This window comes from Peromyscus californicus, unplaced genomic scaffold, assembly GCF_007827085.1.
Source record: "Peromyscus californicus insignis strain IS unplaced genomic scaffold, ASM782708v3 Scaffold_2__1_contigs__length_46816999, whole genome shotgun sequence".
Lineage (NCBI taxonomy): Eukaryota > Metazoa > Chordata > Mammalia > Rodentia > Cricetidae > Peromyscus > Peromyscus californicus.
In genome coordinates this window covers 20,197,330-20,212,240 of record NW_026294540.1, presented here as the reverse complement: position 1 = coordinate 20,212,240, position 14,911 = coordinate 20,197,330, and the positions used below count along the sequence as shown (strand labels likewise).

The window sequence follows — 14,911 nt, the reverse complement described above, 5'->3', positions numbered from 1 at the left end:
CAGTAACCCTATATTTGAGATTCCCTAAATTTTAAAATGTAAAATTATTTGAGAATGTTATCCAATTCCAAAATCAACTACGTTGACAAAACACTTAAATATCTTTTGTTCCAAGGGTGATTTACGCACGCACAGGGGAAGGAAGGCCGATCACTAAATTCCTGTATTGTGTCTGATTTAAAATGATGGTTTAATACAAACAACCCTAAAAGCTCTGTATCTCCATCTAAGACTCTCCACACCACTTTCCCTTTTCCTTAGGTAGGCAAAGATTTCTTTACTGACAGAACTCAAGAGAAAGGCTCTCTCAATTCAAGTCACCCTCTCAGACCTTTCCAACTAGCTAATTCTTTGACGTGTGGGCTGTTCTTGCATTCCAGTGTTTAACAAGATCCCTGGCCTCCACGCACTCCATTTCCCACTCTCAGCTGTGACCATTAACCAAAGCCTTCAGCCACTGCTAAGTGCCCCCAGATGAAAACTGGATGTGGTCCATTCAACAGCTGTACTCAAAATCAACAGTGAGAATTGCTTACTGGAAATTTCACCAAGGTAAGCCTGAGGGATAGATACCTCGGGAAACAGATCTTTGAATGCAGAGCAATACCGGAAACATAGGTCTCTTCTAGAATCCTGCTTCCAAAGTAAAAAACTGATACTTCACATTCCTTTATCTGTTTATTTAAAGTTTAACTTTAAAATTTGTATGTGACTTCACATTTTCAGAAGCTCTTAAAAATAACTTTTATTGAGTTTGTTCTTTGACAATTTTATACATGTATAAGAGTTCATTCTGTCCATCTCCTTTAATATCTTTCCCACCTCTATTACCCACCCTAGAATCCTTATTTTAAAAAAAAAAATCATTATTAAAATCACGATTGAATAAGATAATACAAACAGACTAACAACTGGATAAAAACCTTAAGAGACTTCAGCTTGAACTCAGAAGGACAGTCTTTCTGAACACAAAAAGGAAATAACCGGAGTTTAGTGGGGTACACTAGAACCACCACTTCAACTTTGCTGTAAAGACAAACATCTGAAAATGAGAATGAACGATCGAGTCACACTAATTTAAAGGAATTCATGCCCAAGCAAGAGAACAAAACCCCTTCACACTGATGTCAAAACAGTAACCACCCCAATCTTGGAACTGGGAACTACCGAGGATTTTTATTACACAGACTTACACATTTCAAACCACAAAGCCAGTCCTGTTACACACATGTATTCTCTTCATTCATCAACTGCTTACTGAGTAGTCCGGGCACTGAAGGACAGCACTCAACAGACAGCACTGCCCTCATGGGACGTACATTCTAGTTACGGCCACAAAAATAAAAATAAAAATACACATAAGAATGGGGTGGAACATTCCAGGTCAGCACTTGGTAAAATGAAGTCACCTCGTGGGGACTTGTCAAAATGCAGATTTTGCTTCAGTAGGTTGGCAGTGGGGCTAAGACTGCAATCAACAAAAGGAGCTGAGGCTGGGTACATTCTGTAATTCCAGCACTCTGGAGGCTGAAGCAGAAGAATTATCATGAGTGTGAGGCTAACCTGAGCTACACAGTGAGTCCTAGGGCAGCCTGGGTTACAAAATAAGACCCTGTGTCAAAACAACAACAAAAATAATCAACTAGAAATAGACCTCCCATTGGACCCAGCTGTACCATTCCTAGTTATTAATGAGAATGGCTGCAAGCTTGCACATCGATGTTTCCTGCATGTTGTGGATATTGAGTTCAACCCCTGGAACTCACATAAAAGTGGAAGGAGAGAACTGACTCCACAATGTTGTCCTTTGACTTCCACATGTGTGCCGTGGCCATCCACCACCATCCCTGTCCACATCATGTATGCACATCTATATATAATAATAATACATTTTTTAAAATGTAGGGCCAGTGAGATAGCTCAGGGAGTAAAGGCCTTTGTCACCAAGCCTGATAACCTGAGTTCAATTCTCAGGACTTACTATGATGGACAGAACCAACCCCACAAGTTGTCTTCTGACTGGTATATGCACGCCATTAAAATGCACACACACACACACCCATTAGTAATCTTGTGTGAAGAACAGCCAAGGAGTCAGTATGGATAGAACATACTGAGAAAATAATTTAAAACATTTTTTAAGGTCTCACTGTGTAACCCTGACTATCCTCGAACTCATTATATAAACCAAGCTGGCCTTGAACTCAAAGATTTGCCTCTGCCTCCTTAGTGCTGGGATTAAAGGCGTGCGATACCATGCTTGGCTTTACCCCAGTGTATATTATAAAAAGATTATTTTGAAATGGATATGGAACTTAAGTAAAACATAGCTCTCTGAATAGATAGGTCTCTTCTGTATCCCAGAATCTAATCAATATTTATATGTATAACTCAGCTATCATTTGGCTTAAAAGGGGCTTATTGGGCTGGGTGGTGGTGGCGCACGCCTTTAATCCCAGCACTCTAGGGAGGCAGAGGCAGGTGGATCTCTGTGAGTTCGAGGCCAGCCTGGACTGCCAAGTGAGTTCCAGGAAAGGCGCAAAGCTACACAGAGAAACCCTGTCTCGAAAAACCAAAAAAAAAAAAAAAAGGATGAATACTATAGAATTGTATTACATGAAATATATGGAATATACAAATTTATAGAGACAGAAAGATTAGATGTTATCTCAAGACAGAGAATAAAGGAATATAGAGCAATGATTATCCTAAGTAAAGAATCTCTGTTTTGTGTGATGGAAAAACCCCACAAATGGACAGTAGTATCAGGACATAATATCATGAATGTAATAAATCAATTCAATTAATGAATATCATAAATATAATTATTGAGTGAAAAAAAAAGAAATAGGTATGGTTGTACATCTCTATAATCTCAGGACTTGAGAGGCTGAGGCAGGAGGAGGATGAGAAACTGAGGCCAGCCTGGGCTACAAAGCGATATTCTGTGTCCAAAAAAACAAAAACAAAATCGTTCTAGAGGGCTGAAAGACGACTCAGCAGTTAAGAGCACACACTGCTCTTGAAGAGGACCTGTGTTCAGATCCCAGACCCATGTCTGGTGGCTCACAACTGTTTGTAACTAAAACTCCAGGTGATCTGACACCTTCTCTGGCCTCCTTGAGCGTTGAACTAACATGAACACCTACACACACACCTACACACACACCTACACACACACACACACACACACACACACACACTAAAATAAAAATAAGCTGGGGGCAGAAGAAATGGCTCAGTGGTTAGGAGTGCTGGCTGCTCTTCCAGAGGACCTGGTTTGTGTTGCAGTGAAACACAGCATCTCACAACTGTCTATGGCTCCAGTCAGAGGATCTGACTCAACTCCCTCTTCTGGCCTCCTCAAACACCAGGTATGCATGTAGTTCACAGACATACAGGTAGGCAAAATACCCATACACACAAAAACACATAAAATAAAAAATTTTTTAAATAAAATAAAAATAAGCCAGGAATAGTGATGCATGTCCTTAATACTAGCACTCAGGTGGCAGAGGCAGGTAGATCTCTGTGAGTTTGAGGCCAGCCTGGTCTACATAGCAATCATGAAGACAGACAGAACTACAATAGGGAAACCTGTTTTAAAAAAAAAAATAAGTAAATAAATAGATAAATAAAGTATTTTAAAAAATTGTTTAAAAAGGCATTCTAAGCCGAGGAGTGGTGGTGCATGACTTCAATCCCAGCACTGGAAAGGCAGAGGCAGGCGGATCTCTGTGATTTGGAGACCAGCCTGGTGTACAAAAGTGAGTTCCAGGACAGCCAGGACTGTTACACAGAGAAACCTTGTCTCCAAACACAAAACAAAATAAACAAACAAACAAAAATAAATAATAAAAATAAAAAGGCATTTTAGCCATGTTGGCCAAATGCTGAGATATGCTAGATCCAGGCTATTTGGAGGGTGCAGCTCCCAGAGCTTGTGCACACACACAGAACATACATGAAGTATGATACAAAGAAATGATGCAACACTGAGGACTTTGACTTGAGCAGTTGGGAAGAGAAGCTGCTCAAGTCTTCTGAGCTAGGAAGGCTATGATCAGAAACTGAGCTTTGGACCCAGGTTTATACTGCCTTTATGCATCTACATAAGGTGACAGATAAGCAACGAGATGTATGAACTTGCAGTGTAAGCTAGAGATAAATTTGGAGGCAGTCAGGGTATAATGACATCAACAACAACCTTTGATAAATTAATGGCATCAGAGATGGAAGGGTGAACATGTGGCTGAGGACTTTGGTGACTTATGCTTGTGTTTACACAAAGCACAACTGTTCCTGTTTCAGTTGTCAATCCTGTGCCTTCAGATAGTCTCAGATGCTACAGTTCAGTAAAACACCACCCGGCCAACATTAAAACACTCTTAAGTTTCCTCAACTAATTCCAGATTTGGTGGCTTTCCCTTTAATGTCCTTGAAATGGAGGCCAGAGATGTCTCATCAAAATGTGGCTGAAGGGATGAGGAGATGGCTGATTTGGTAAAGTGTTTGCTATATAAGCAAGGAGATCCAAGTTCAAGCCCCAGAACTTATGTAAAATGTTAGGTGTGATGGCATCTGTAATCCCAGCCAGGGGATGGGGAACAGGCAAGTGAATACCTGGGATTTGCTGGCTAGCCAGCCTAGCCAGATCAGGATGTCCCCGACCAGTGAGAGACCTTGTCTATCCAGATGCTCAGTGGGTAAAGGCCCTTGCTGCCAAGCCTGACAACCTGAGTTCAATCTTCAAAACCCACATACATGGTGGATGGAGAGAAATGGTTACCGCAAGTTGTCCCCAACCTCCAAATAATTCTGTGGTGTATATACAAAAACACGCATAAATAAATAAAAAAACTAAAAAAATAATAAGAAGGGAAAGGAAATCAAGGAAGTCATTCAACACTGACCTGCCTCCACATGCACTGGGTACACACACACACACACACACACACACACACACACACACACACAGAGACACAGACCATCTGGCTGAGAAACATTCTGTGGACTCATCTGAGGTCATTCCACTCATTTCTATGGACTTTACCTTTTTTTCTTTAAGGTTTTGATACCAGATCTCTCATTCTGTAACCAGCTCAGGCTGGCCTAACATGTGACAATCTTTCTGCCTCAGCCTCCCAAGCATGATTGCAGGTGTGAGCCACTATTCCTGGCTGAGTTTTACTCAGCCGTAACCACCAGAAAGCTGTCTTTGGACAACACTGTCTTGTTTGTTTTTCAAGACAGGGTTTCTCTGTGTAGCCCTAGCTGTCCTGGAACTCACTCTGTAGACCAGGCTGGCCTCAAACTCAAAAGATTTACCTGCCTCTGCCTCCCAAGTGCAGGAATTAAAGGCATGCGCCACCACCCAGCTGCACTGTCTTTTACATACAACTGCTTCCTTGGAATTTAATGTTGATATCATGTCTTAACAACTACTAAAGGGAACATGCTTATGAATACTTCATTTGCTAAAGGAATGTTGCCAAACACCTACAGCTATATATTTTTATGTTACACTTTAAAGGAGATTAATAACTGATGGAGAGAGACGGCTTTGCCCTCATTTTTAAAAAGAGGTCTAGCATCAACTAGCATCAACTCACTTAGGATAGCTTTGAACTAGTGGTAATCTCCTGCCTCAGCCACTCAAGTACTAGGACTACCGGCACGGTACCTCACCTAGCTTTAATATTTTCTTTTCAGGTAGCAAGTCAGCTAAGCATGGTGAAGCAAGCCTATAATCCCAACACTCCAGAAGTGAGGCAGAGCATAAAGTCTAAGGTGAGTATATAAGGTATATACGGTTTGATTCTATGTTTTTACTGTCTTCATAAAAAGCAAAATTATAGTGCTAGAGGGAGAGAACCCAACTATAGTTTCCTCTAGAAGGCTTGTAGGCAGATTCCTGGGATTCCAGGCACACACCACCATGGCCCACCATTTGATCTTTTGAGACAAGGTCTCTCAGGGATCCCTCACCTCTAACACTTTATGTGGGTGCAAAGGATCTGAACTCAGCTCCTCACATTCGCACAGCAAGCCCGCTGCTCACTAAGCTATCCCCAGCCCTACTGGAATTCTTGATGTCAAAAATATAGGAAATAAAACAAATTGGGAGTAAAAGACCTCACCATGTACTTTTTGTTTGGTTTTTGAGACAGGGGCTCACTATGTAGCCCTTGCTGGCCATAAACTCTTTATGTGGACTAGACTGAGTTCAAACTCAAGAGCTCTGCCTGCCTCTGCCTCCCAAGTGCTGGGATTAAAGCAGTGCATCACCACATCCAGCAGATTTATGTTTTTTAGCAATTGTATACATTTTTCAAAGACAGGATCTTGCTACGTAGCCTTGGCTAGCCTGGTACTTGTTATACTAATGGCAATCTTTCTTGCATCAACCTCTTGAGTGGTAGGATTACAGGCATGTGCCATTATGCCCAACTTAATTTATAACTTAACACTAGTTAAGCTAGAGAAATAAAATCTACATATGGACAAACAAGCACTGGTATACTACACCAGCAAACCAAAGGAGGCTGGAAGAAGCATCCTAGCAATTAAGACCAAGAAGTGTCATCGTCAGAAAAATTCAGCCTCAGTGCCAAGACTGATGGCGGAAGGCTGACAATAGAGTGTGCTGCCTGCTGAGGCAGCAAAACTGAAATGTGTGTGTACATAGGGGGGATAGTTCAATTGGTAAAGCGCTCGCTATGCAAGCACAAGGACCTGGGTTTGGTTCATCAGCACCCCTGCAAAGAGCCGGGAATGGTGTCAGAAACCTGCAATCCCAGCACTGGGGAGGCACAAGAAAATCCCTGGGATTTGTTGGCTGGCTACCCTAACCTTCTTGGTCAATTCAGGCCTGTCTCAAAAAATAAAGCGGATTGTGCCAGAACAGCCAAGGTTGTCACTGAGGCTGAATTTTTAAAAAGTCAGTTCTACCAGGTGCAGTGGTAAGCACCATTTATTTATTTTTAATCTTTTGTTATTTTATGTGTATTTGAGTATTTTGATCTGTGTATCACATACATGCAGTGCCTGTGGAGGCCAGAAGAGGGCATTGTATTCCTCAGAACTGGAGTTAGCCACCATGTGATTGGTATTGGGAACTGAACTCAGGGAATGGGAAGAACATTTGAGCCATCTCTCCATCGCACACACGCGCACAAACAACACACACACACACATTTTTTTAATGGAAGGGCTAGGGACAGAACTCAGAGTGCTCAATTTCTGAGCTCCACTCCTAACTTTCTTTACCTAATACTCTTTATTTATTTATTTTTAATATTTATTTTTCATGTAGTGTTCTACCTGTATGTGTCTTTGCTGGCCAGAGAATGGCACTAGACTCATTACAGGTGGTTGTGAGCCATCATGTAGTTGCTGGGAATTGAACTCAGGGCCTATGGAAGAGTAGTTAGTGCTCTTTAACCGCTGAGCCATCTCTCCAGCACCCTAATACTCTTTAAAAGAATTGTGTTTTGAGGGTTTTTTTTTTTTTTGGTGGGAGGAGGTTGGTTTTTTGAGACAGGGTTTCTCTTCTTGTCCTGGCTATTCTGGGCTCATTCTGTAGACCAGGCTGGCCTCAAATTCACAGAGATCTGCCATCCTCTACCTCCCTAGTGCTGGGATTAAAGGCCTGCACCACCACCACCCAGTGAGATCATAATACTTTCTTGTCAGTGGCAGACAAGTTTAAAGAGTGAAAACAAGGAACCTTCACAATGGCTCAGCAAGTATTATGGCTGGTTTTGATGTCAACTGGCCAGAAATCATGAGCTGAGTAGGAAGCCTCTCCTGAGAGATGTCCCAACGATAACAGTGCAGATCCAAAGGGAGTGGCCGAAGGTGACTGCTCACCTTTTGCTCGCTTGACCTTCTCTCTTGCCAAGCAGTTGATTTGCCGTGTTGCTGCTGCTGATTCCTTCGCTGATATCAGAACCAGTATTTCCAGGCTTCCCTCGTGGACTAAAGGCCAGTGGCTCTCCAGGAACCTTTCAGATTTCCCACAGCAAACTGTAACTCCTCAGGCACCTAGCCTTGTGGACTAGGCAACCACTTGGCTGTCAGCCTGAGGTGTGAGACAGCTCCTGCAGGACTGCTCTGGGTGCTGAGTCACTCAACCTCAAAAATGAACAAGCCCGGTGTGGTGGTCCACGCTCTTAAGGCCAGCACTCAGGAGGCAGAGGCAGATGATCTCTGTGAGTTGGAGGTCAGCCTGGAACAATGAGTTCCAGGACAGCCAGGACTGTGGAGAGATCTGGTCTCAACAAAACAAAATAAAAACAAACAAAAAACCTGAGCAACTAACAGGTTCTCAGCCTCTGGGGTGTGAGTCAATGGTTGTTGTTTTAATGCAAGCTGACTTAAATTCTTAATACATACATATGTACATATGTAATATATATTCATCCCATTTAATCCAACAGTCCTCTAGAGAATCATAAACAAAACAAGTAAAGGCAACTGCCACCCATCCAGATAACTTGAGTTTGATTCCCAGGACACACATGGTGAAAGAGAACTGACTCCAGAAAGTTAAGACTTCTTCTACCTCCACATGAATGCCATGGCACACGGTGCCTCCTAACACACACACCCCCCCAATATAAAATAAAAAGGTAAGGGGAAAAATGTTTTTAAATATTGAAAACAAAAGTTGGGAACTTCAAGGGGGAGAGAAAACAGCTTTGAGAAATGCTTTTCATTGATTATCTTGACCTTATAAACTTAACAAAAAATTTAAACTTGACTTTCCAACCAAATGAGACCTACTTAAAGAACATATAACAGAACTAAATCTAATCCTTTCATGTAAAGTTATTTTAATTACTCAACATAAAATCTATGAATTGGCTACTATATAAAGATGAAGATGCACTGGAAGCTATATATTACTTCATTTTGTATAAAATTCAGCATGAATGCTCTGAATAGGATCAAACTGTTCAAGGTCTTTTCTAATCCTATAAACAGAACATTGGAACAGTGATTTTGTACTTTGGGGGATTCTTAATGCATTGCAAAGTTCAGGAGTCATCCAAGAGTGGTACCTCTCTGAGGTAATCAACCAGAGGACTATATGGGAACTTTTGGAGGGAGAAAAGGGAAGGGACAAATGATATAATTATAGTCGCAAAAATAAACTATTTTTAAAAAGCTTTTAACTGTTGATGAAATAGTATTTGTTAGTACAAAGTACTGCTCTCCTGTAGTTTTTTTTATTATTTCAACTGCAAAATAACTATGCATCTGACTCTATGTCCAGTTTTTATAATTCCTTATCCTGTTCTACTTAAGTATTGAAATGTCAGTTGATTAAACTATTTGAACTTGTATTTTGTATGTCTGATTTCATTGTTTTAGTGATACATTTTACAAACATATCAGTTCACAACGGATTGGAAATTAGTATTTGTGTGTGGGTTCGTGTGTGTCCACACTGAGAGGCGCACACACATGCGCTTGTGTGTGTAGGTCAGAGGTCAACATCAGATTTTACTCCTCAAAAGCTGTCCACCTTGCTTTTGCAGTCTCTCACTGATGTAAAATATTAGTTTAAGATATGTTCCATTTGTTTATAAGGTGAAACATTTGTTTAGTGATACAAAGATGTGTTGCATTCTTTTATGTTGCATTTGTTTAACTCTGTGAAGCTGTGTTACTTTGCCTGTCTAAATCACCTGATTGGTCTAACAAAGCGCTGAATGGCCAATAGCAAGGCAGGAGAAAGGATAGGCGGAGCTGGCAGGCAGAGAGAATAAATAGGAGGAGAAAAAGAGCAAAAAGGAAGACGGAATGAGAAAAGGAGGAGGACACCAGGGGCCAGCCACCCAGCTACACAGCAAGTCACGGAGCAAGCAGTAAAATAAGGTAGATAGAATAGAGAAAGATAAAAGCCCAGAGGCAAAAGGTAGACGGGATAATTTAAGTTAATAAAATTTGCCTAGAAACAAGCCAAGCTAAGGCCAGACATTCATAAGAAAGAGTAAGTCTTCAGTGTGTATTTATTTGAAAGCTGGGTGGTGGGCCCCCCAAATGAGCAAAGAACAAAAAGTAAAGAGTAAAAAACAACCAACTACATCTCACTAGAACCTGACACTGATTATGTTAGGCTGGCTAGTCAGAGAATCACAGGAATTCTCTGGTCTTTGACTTCCTAGCACTGAGATCACAAAGCTCACCACTACAGCAGCCTTTTTATGTGGGTGCTGGGGAACTGAACTCAGGAATTCACCCTTGCCTGGCAAGCACTACACCATCTGAGCCATCCCCAACCCCACCCAGCCTCTGGACTGGAAATTAAAATTTTTAATTAATTTTTTGTACATGAGTGTTTTGCCTGTATGTATGTCTGTGCACCACCTGTGTGCCTGGTGCCAGAGAGGATCAGAAGAGGGTGCTGGATCCCCTAAAACTGCAGTTAGATGACTGTGAACCACAAGTGAGTGCTGGGAACTGGACCTGTGTCCTCTGCTCTTAACTGCTGAGCCATTTCTTCAGCCCCTTAATTGGGAATTTTACAAAGTCTTCACCACTGGGAAAACTAGGCTAGCCTTAGGAAGTTACAAGTTGCTTTGAAGTTACTGTTACTTTGAGCAAAGTTACTGTTGCTTTGAGATTCTGTTAATACTTCAAGTAATTTAAAATTTTAATACTTAAAAGAAATTTGAAGTACATAGGAAGATATTTTTAACCACGTCAATATTAACATGTGGAGTAAGTAGTTCAGCTTTCACAAACCAACAAATTATCGGATCTCACACACAGCTTCCCTGTTTCCACAGCTAAGTAATAAAAGCCAGAACCAGGGCATGGTGGTTCCTGTTAATCTAGCATCCTGTCCAGAGATTGTTAAGAAGAGACTGGTAGAAAACTCTGAAATAACTGAAACCTTTATGTGCATGTGGAGGCTAGAGGTTGATGTGAGTTGTCTTCCTCCATGACTTCTCTACCTTTATTTTTTGGAGACAGAGTCTTTCACTGAACCTGGAGCTCAGATTGGCTAGACTGGATGACTAGCAAGTCCCAGGAATCCTTCCCAGTGCTGGGTTTATAGACATGCCTCACCCAGCCACTTCTGTAGCAAGCACTTTGCAAATGGAGCCACCTTCCCAATCCTCCCCTAAACAAAACCTAACTATGTCAGACTAAGAAATAACAAACTGTCTTTAGAAATACCAGAATGTTCTGTTAAGCCTAGACTCCCCACAGTTTAAGTACATTTTAATTCAAACAACAATTAAACATCCAGCTCAAAGGTCTGAGGATGGTTAGCCCAGCTAGCAACAGTGAAAATATGAGATCTTCCAGCCGTGTGGTGGTGATGGTTTTTGTTTGTTATTTATTTGTTTGTTTGTTTTTTAACTTTATTTTATGTGCATTGGTGTGAAGGTTATCAGATCCCCTGGAACTAAAGTTACAGTTGTGAACTGCCATGTGGGTGCTGGGAACTGAACCTGGGTTCTCTGGAAGAGCAGCCAGTTCTCTTAACTGCTCAGCCATCTCTCCTGCCCCAGTGGTGTAAGCGTGTAATCCCTGCACTCGGGAAGCAGAGGCAGGCAGATCTCTGAGTTTGAGGCCAGCCTGATCTACAGAGTGAGTTCCAGAACAGCCAGGTCTACAAAGAGAAACCCTGTCTCGGATAGACAGACAGACAGACAGATAGATAAATAGAAAATAACAAAATCTTTTTCTTAGAGAGTAAGACAAAACAATAGTAGTGTTTATTTGGTGGCATTTGCAAGTAATTAAATGCCAGGAGGTCTACTGAGGCCTCTGCTGAGAGAGAAAGCAGGTCTACAGGCTCTTCCAAACTAACTACCAGGAAAAGGCTATCAGAAATATTGCCACTATGAGTAAGTTTTCAGGCATGAGGAAGGAAATCAAAAGCTGGCTTGAATGATGAATTTTACGTTTAAGGTAGGGAACATTGAGACCTCAGAAAGTCATCTACCTAGACTGAGACTTAGGGTGGAGCACTTCTCTGTTACTCCCACTCTCCTTCAAAGCATTTACTGTGAGTAAACACATCAGTTCAATTTTACACTCACACCTACATAGGAACTCTACTAAGCATTACTGGAGGTGTTGGGGTATGAATATGAATGAGAATGTACTTCGTACCAAGTCTTCTATCTTACATTAAGCACTTCTTGGTAATCTTCCTCTTGGGGGTAGGAGGCTGAGGCGGGGCCTTGCTAGTCCAGTCGGGCTCAAACTAATAATGTGGTGCAATTTGCCCTTAAACTCTCACAGCAGTCCTCCTGCTTCAGCCTCTCTACAGTTGGGATTACAAGTGTGTGCCACCCAACCCAGTTCTAATTTATTTTTACTCATGAATGAAAATTCCCTATTACTCCAAAACAAAATCCTAAATTTCCATTTTTTATAAAATTCCTTCTAGCTCCTTACCAGAAAAATTCAGGCTATGGGGCTGGAAAGATGTAGTTAAGAGTGCATTCTGAGCCGGGCAGTGGTGGTGGCACATGCCTTTATTCCCAGCACTCGGGAGGCAGAGCCAGGTGGATCTCTTGTGAGGCCAGCCTGGGCTACCAAGTGAGATCCAGGACAGGCACCAAAACTACACAGAGAAACCCTGTCTGGAAAAATAAAAAAATAAAAGAGTGCATATTGTTCTTGCAGAGGATCCAAGTTTGATTTCCAATACCTATGTCAGGTGGCTTACAACTGCCTATACTGCAGTTTTAGGGGATCTGATACCTTCTTCTGGCCTCTGCAGGCACCAGGTATTCACATATATTTACACAGAAAAAACATTTATACTTGAAAAATGTTTTAATAAGTCTCAGAAAATGAAATGAATGATTTTAGGACATTTTCCTATCTGTAGATCATCATGAAGTGAGACAGTAACTGAGTAATCTGAGAAAAGACTTTAGAGATGAAAGAATTTCAACTATGTCTATAGTCCTAGGCATTTGGGAGGCTGAGGTGGGATCAGGGATTGAGCCAACAAATTCAAGGCCAGTTTAGGAAACACAAAGTGAAATCTCTTTAAAAAACATCAGACATAAAAAGCAAATCTTGCCAGTTGGGCAGCAGTGGCACACACCTTTAATCCCAGCACTCAGGAGGCAGAGGCAGGAAGATCTCTGTGAGTTGGAGGCGAGCCTGGTCTCCAGAGTGAGTTCCAGGTTAGTCAGGGCTATGCAGAGAAACCCTGTCTTGAAAAGAAAAGAAGACAGCACATCTTGTGAAATTTAGAACGGCAACAGAATCAGTAAAGAGCAAATAAAAACCTAAAGAAATGAATGCCCCGTAGTGCAGTGCTTGCTGGCTTCGTCTTGGTGTGGTCACCTCTCTGCTGAGCCTCTTGCAATCTGTGCATTTCTAATTTTCTTGGCATCACTTACACATGTTTGCATCTTCCTCTCACGTTCTGTTTTTTTAAACTGTTGCCCCTAGTATAGTGACTGATGACTTATTAATCTCTCCATTTTTTTTTACATTTTATTTCTGCTTAAATTGTTACATTTTCGAGTTCGCTGAGTTATAGGTGCCTCATCTGTGTGTACTTTTCTTTTCCACTTCTAAATGGTTTGGTGTTTGTTTTGTTTGTTTTTCGAGACAGGATTTCTCTGTGTAGCCCTGACTGTCCTATAACTTGCTCTGTAGACCAGGCTAGCCTCAAACTCGTAGAGATCCACCTGCCTCTGCCTCCCAAGTGATGGGATTTAAAGCGTGAGCCACCACCACCCGGCTAAATGTTTTATTTGAATAAAATACATATTTTTATCTCCACTGTGTTATACACTTCTTTTACCTTCTCAAACAAACAAGCAAGCAAACAAACAAAAAATCAGTATTTGTTTCAATGTCTTTCTTAATTCCAATGTGTTATCTCTGAGACTGATTTTCCTTCTGATTTTAAGGCACATTTTCCTGGTTCTTTCCATGCTTGGTAGTTTTTTTAACGATAAGACACTGTTTTTTCTTTTGAATGCCAGGTTTTTGTTTTGGCAGTGTTAAGTTTCTTGGGATTAGCCTCAAAAATTACTTCTGCACTGAGAGGGTGGGTGTAACGGAGCCTTTAATTAGAGCAGATTTAGCCTTATTTCTAGGACCATACCCTTTGATGGCCTGCAAAGACTCTGGCTAATAGGAACAGACTCCATCCAGCACAGTGCCTGGATCACTCTCACCAAAGTGCAGATCAGTGCTCACCAGACTAACAGTGACACTCTGCCTGTCTAGAGTTCTCTTTATCTTCCCCCAATGTAATCTGCCTCCAAATTTTTCCTCCTCCTCTTCTACTCTATCCAACTTTTATGTCTAGCTTCTCAACCAAGTTAAGACCACCAAACCTGCCGAGTGTGGTGGCACACACCTTTAATCCCAGCACCCTGGAGACAGAGGCAGGCAGATCTCTGAGTTCGAGGCCAGCCTGGTTTACAAAGCAAGTTCCAGGACAGCCAGGGCTACACAAAGAAACCCTGTCTCAAAAAACAATGAAAGGCCACCAAACTTTATTTGAGCTCCTTACTCTCTATTCTGCAGCCTGCAAACTTCTATATGAACTGGGGTAACCAGAGAGCTCAGGTTTGCCTCCTTTCTCTAAGAGATCACTGGCCAATGTAGGTACTCCCAGTACCTACAAACTGCTATCTTACAAGATGTTTAACAGCTTTCCAGTTTCTTTTTCTTTTAATGCTGAGGACAGGACTAAGGTCTTTGCAGTGGCCAGGCAGCACACTGTACCACTGAGCTAGTTTTCTGGAGATTGTGTTTTTGAGACAGGGTCTTGCTATGTGGCTCTGGCCTGATGGGAACTCAGGACATTAAACCCTGCTGGATTCAAAGGTGTGGTGATGCTCCGGCCTCACCCTCAGAACTGTTTACCACAACACCTGACTTGTTCTTTGAGATAGTCTCCAAT

The 14,911-nt window shown here is 41.7% G+C and overlaps 1 protein-coding gene across 3 annotated transcripts in view; it reads right to left on the bottom strand.

Moving 5' to 3' along the window:
- Positions 1-14,911, bottom strand: part of Vkorc1l1 (vitamin K epoxide reductase complex subunit 1 like 1) — a 46,543-nt gene that overhangs the window by 8,398 nt on the left and 23,234 nt on the right. The window lies entirely within an intron of this gene.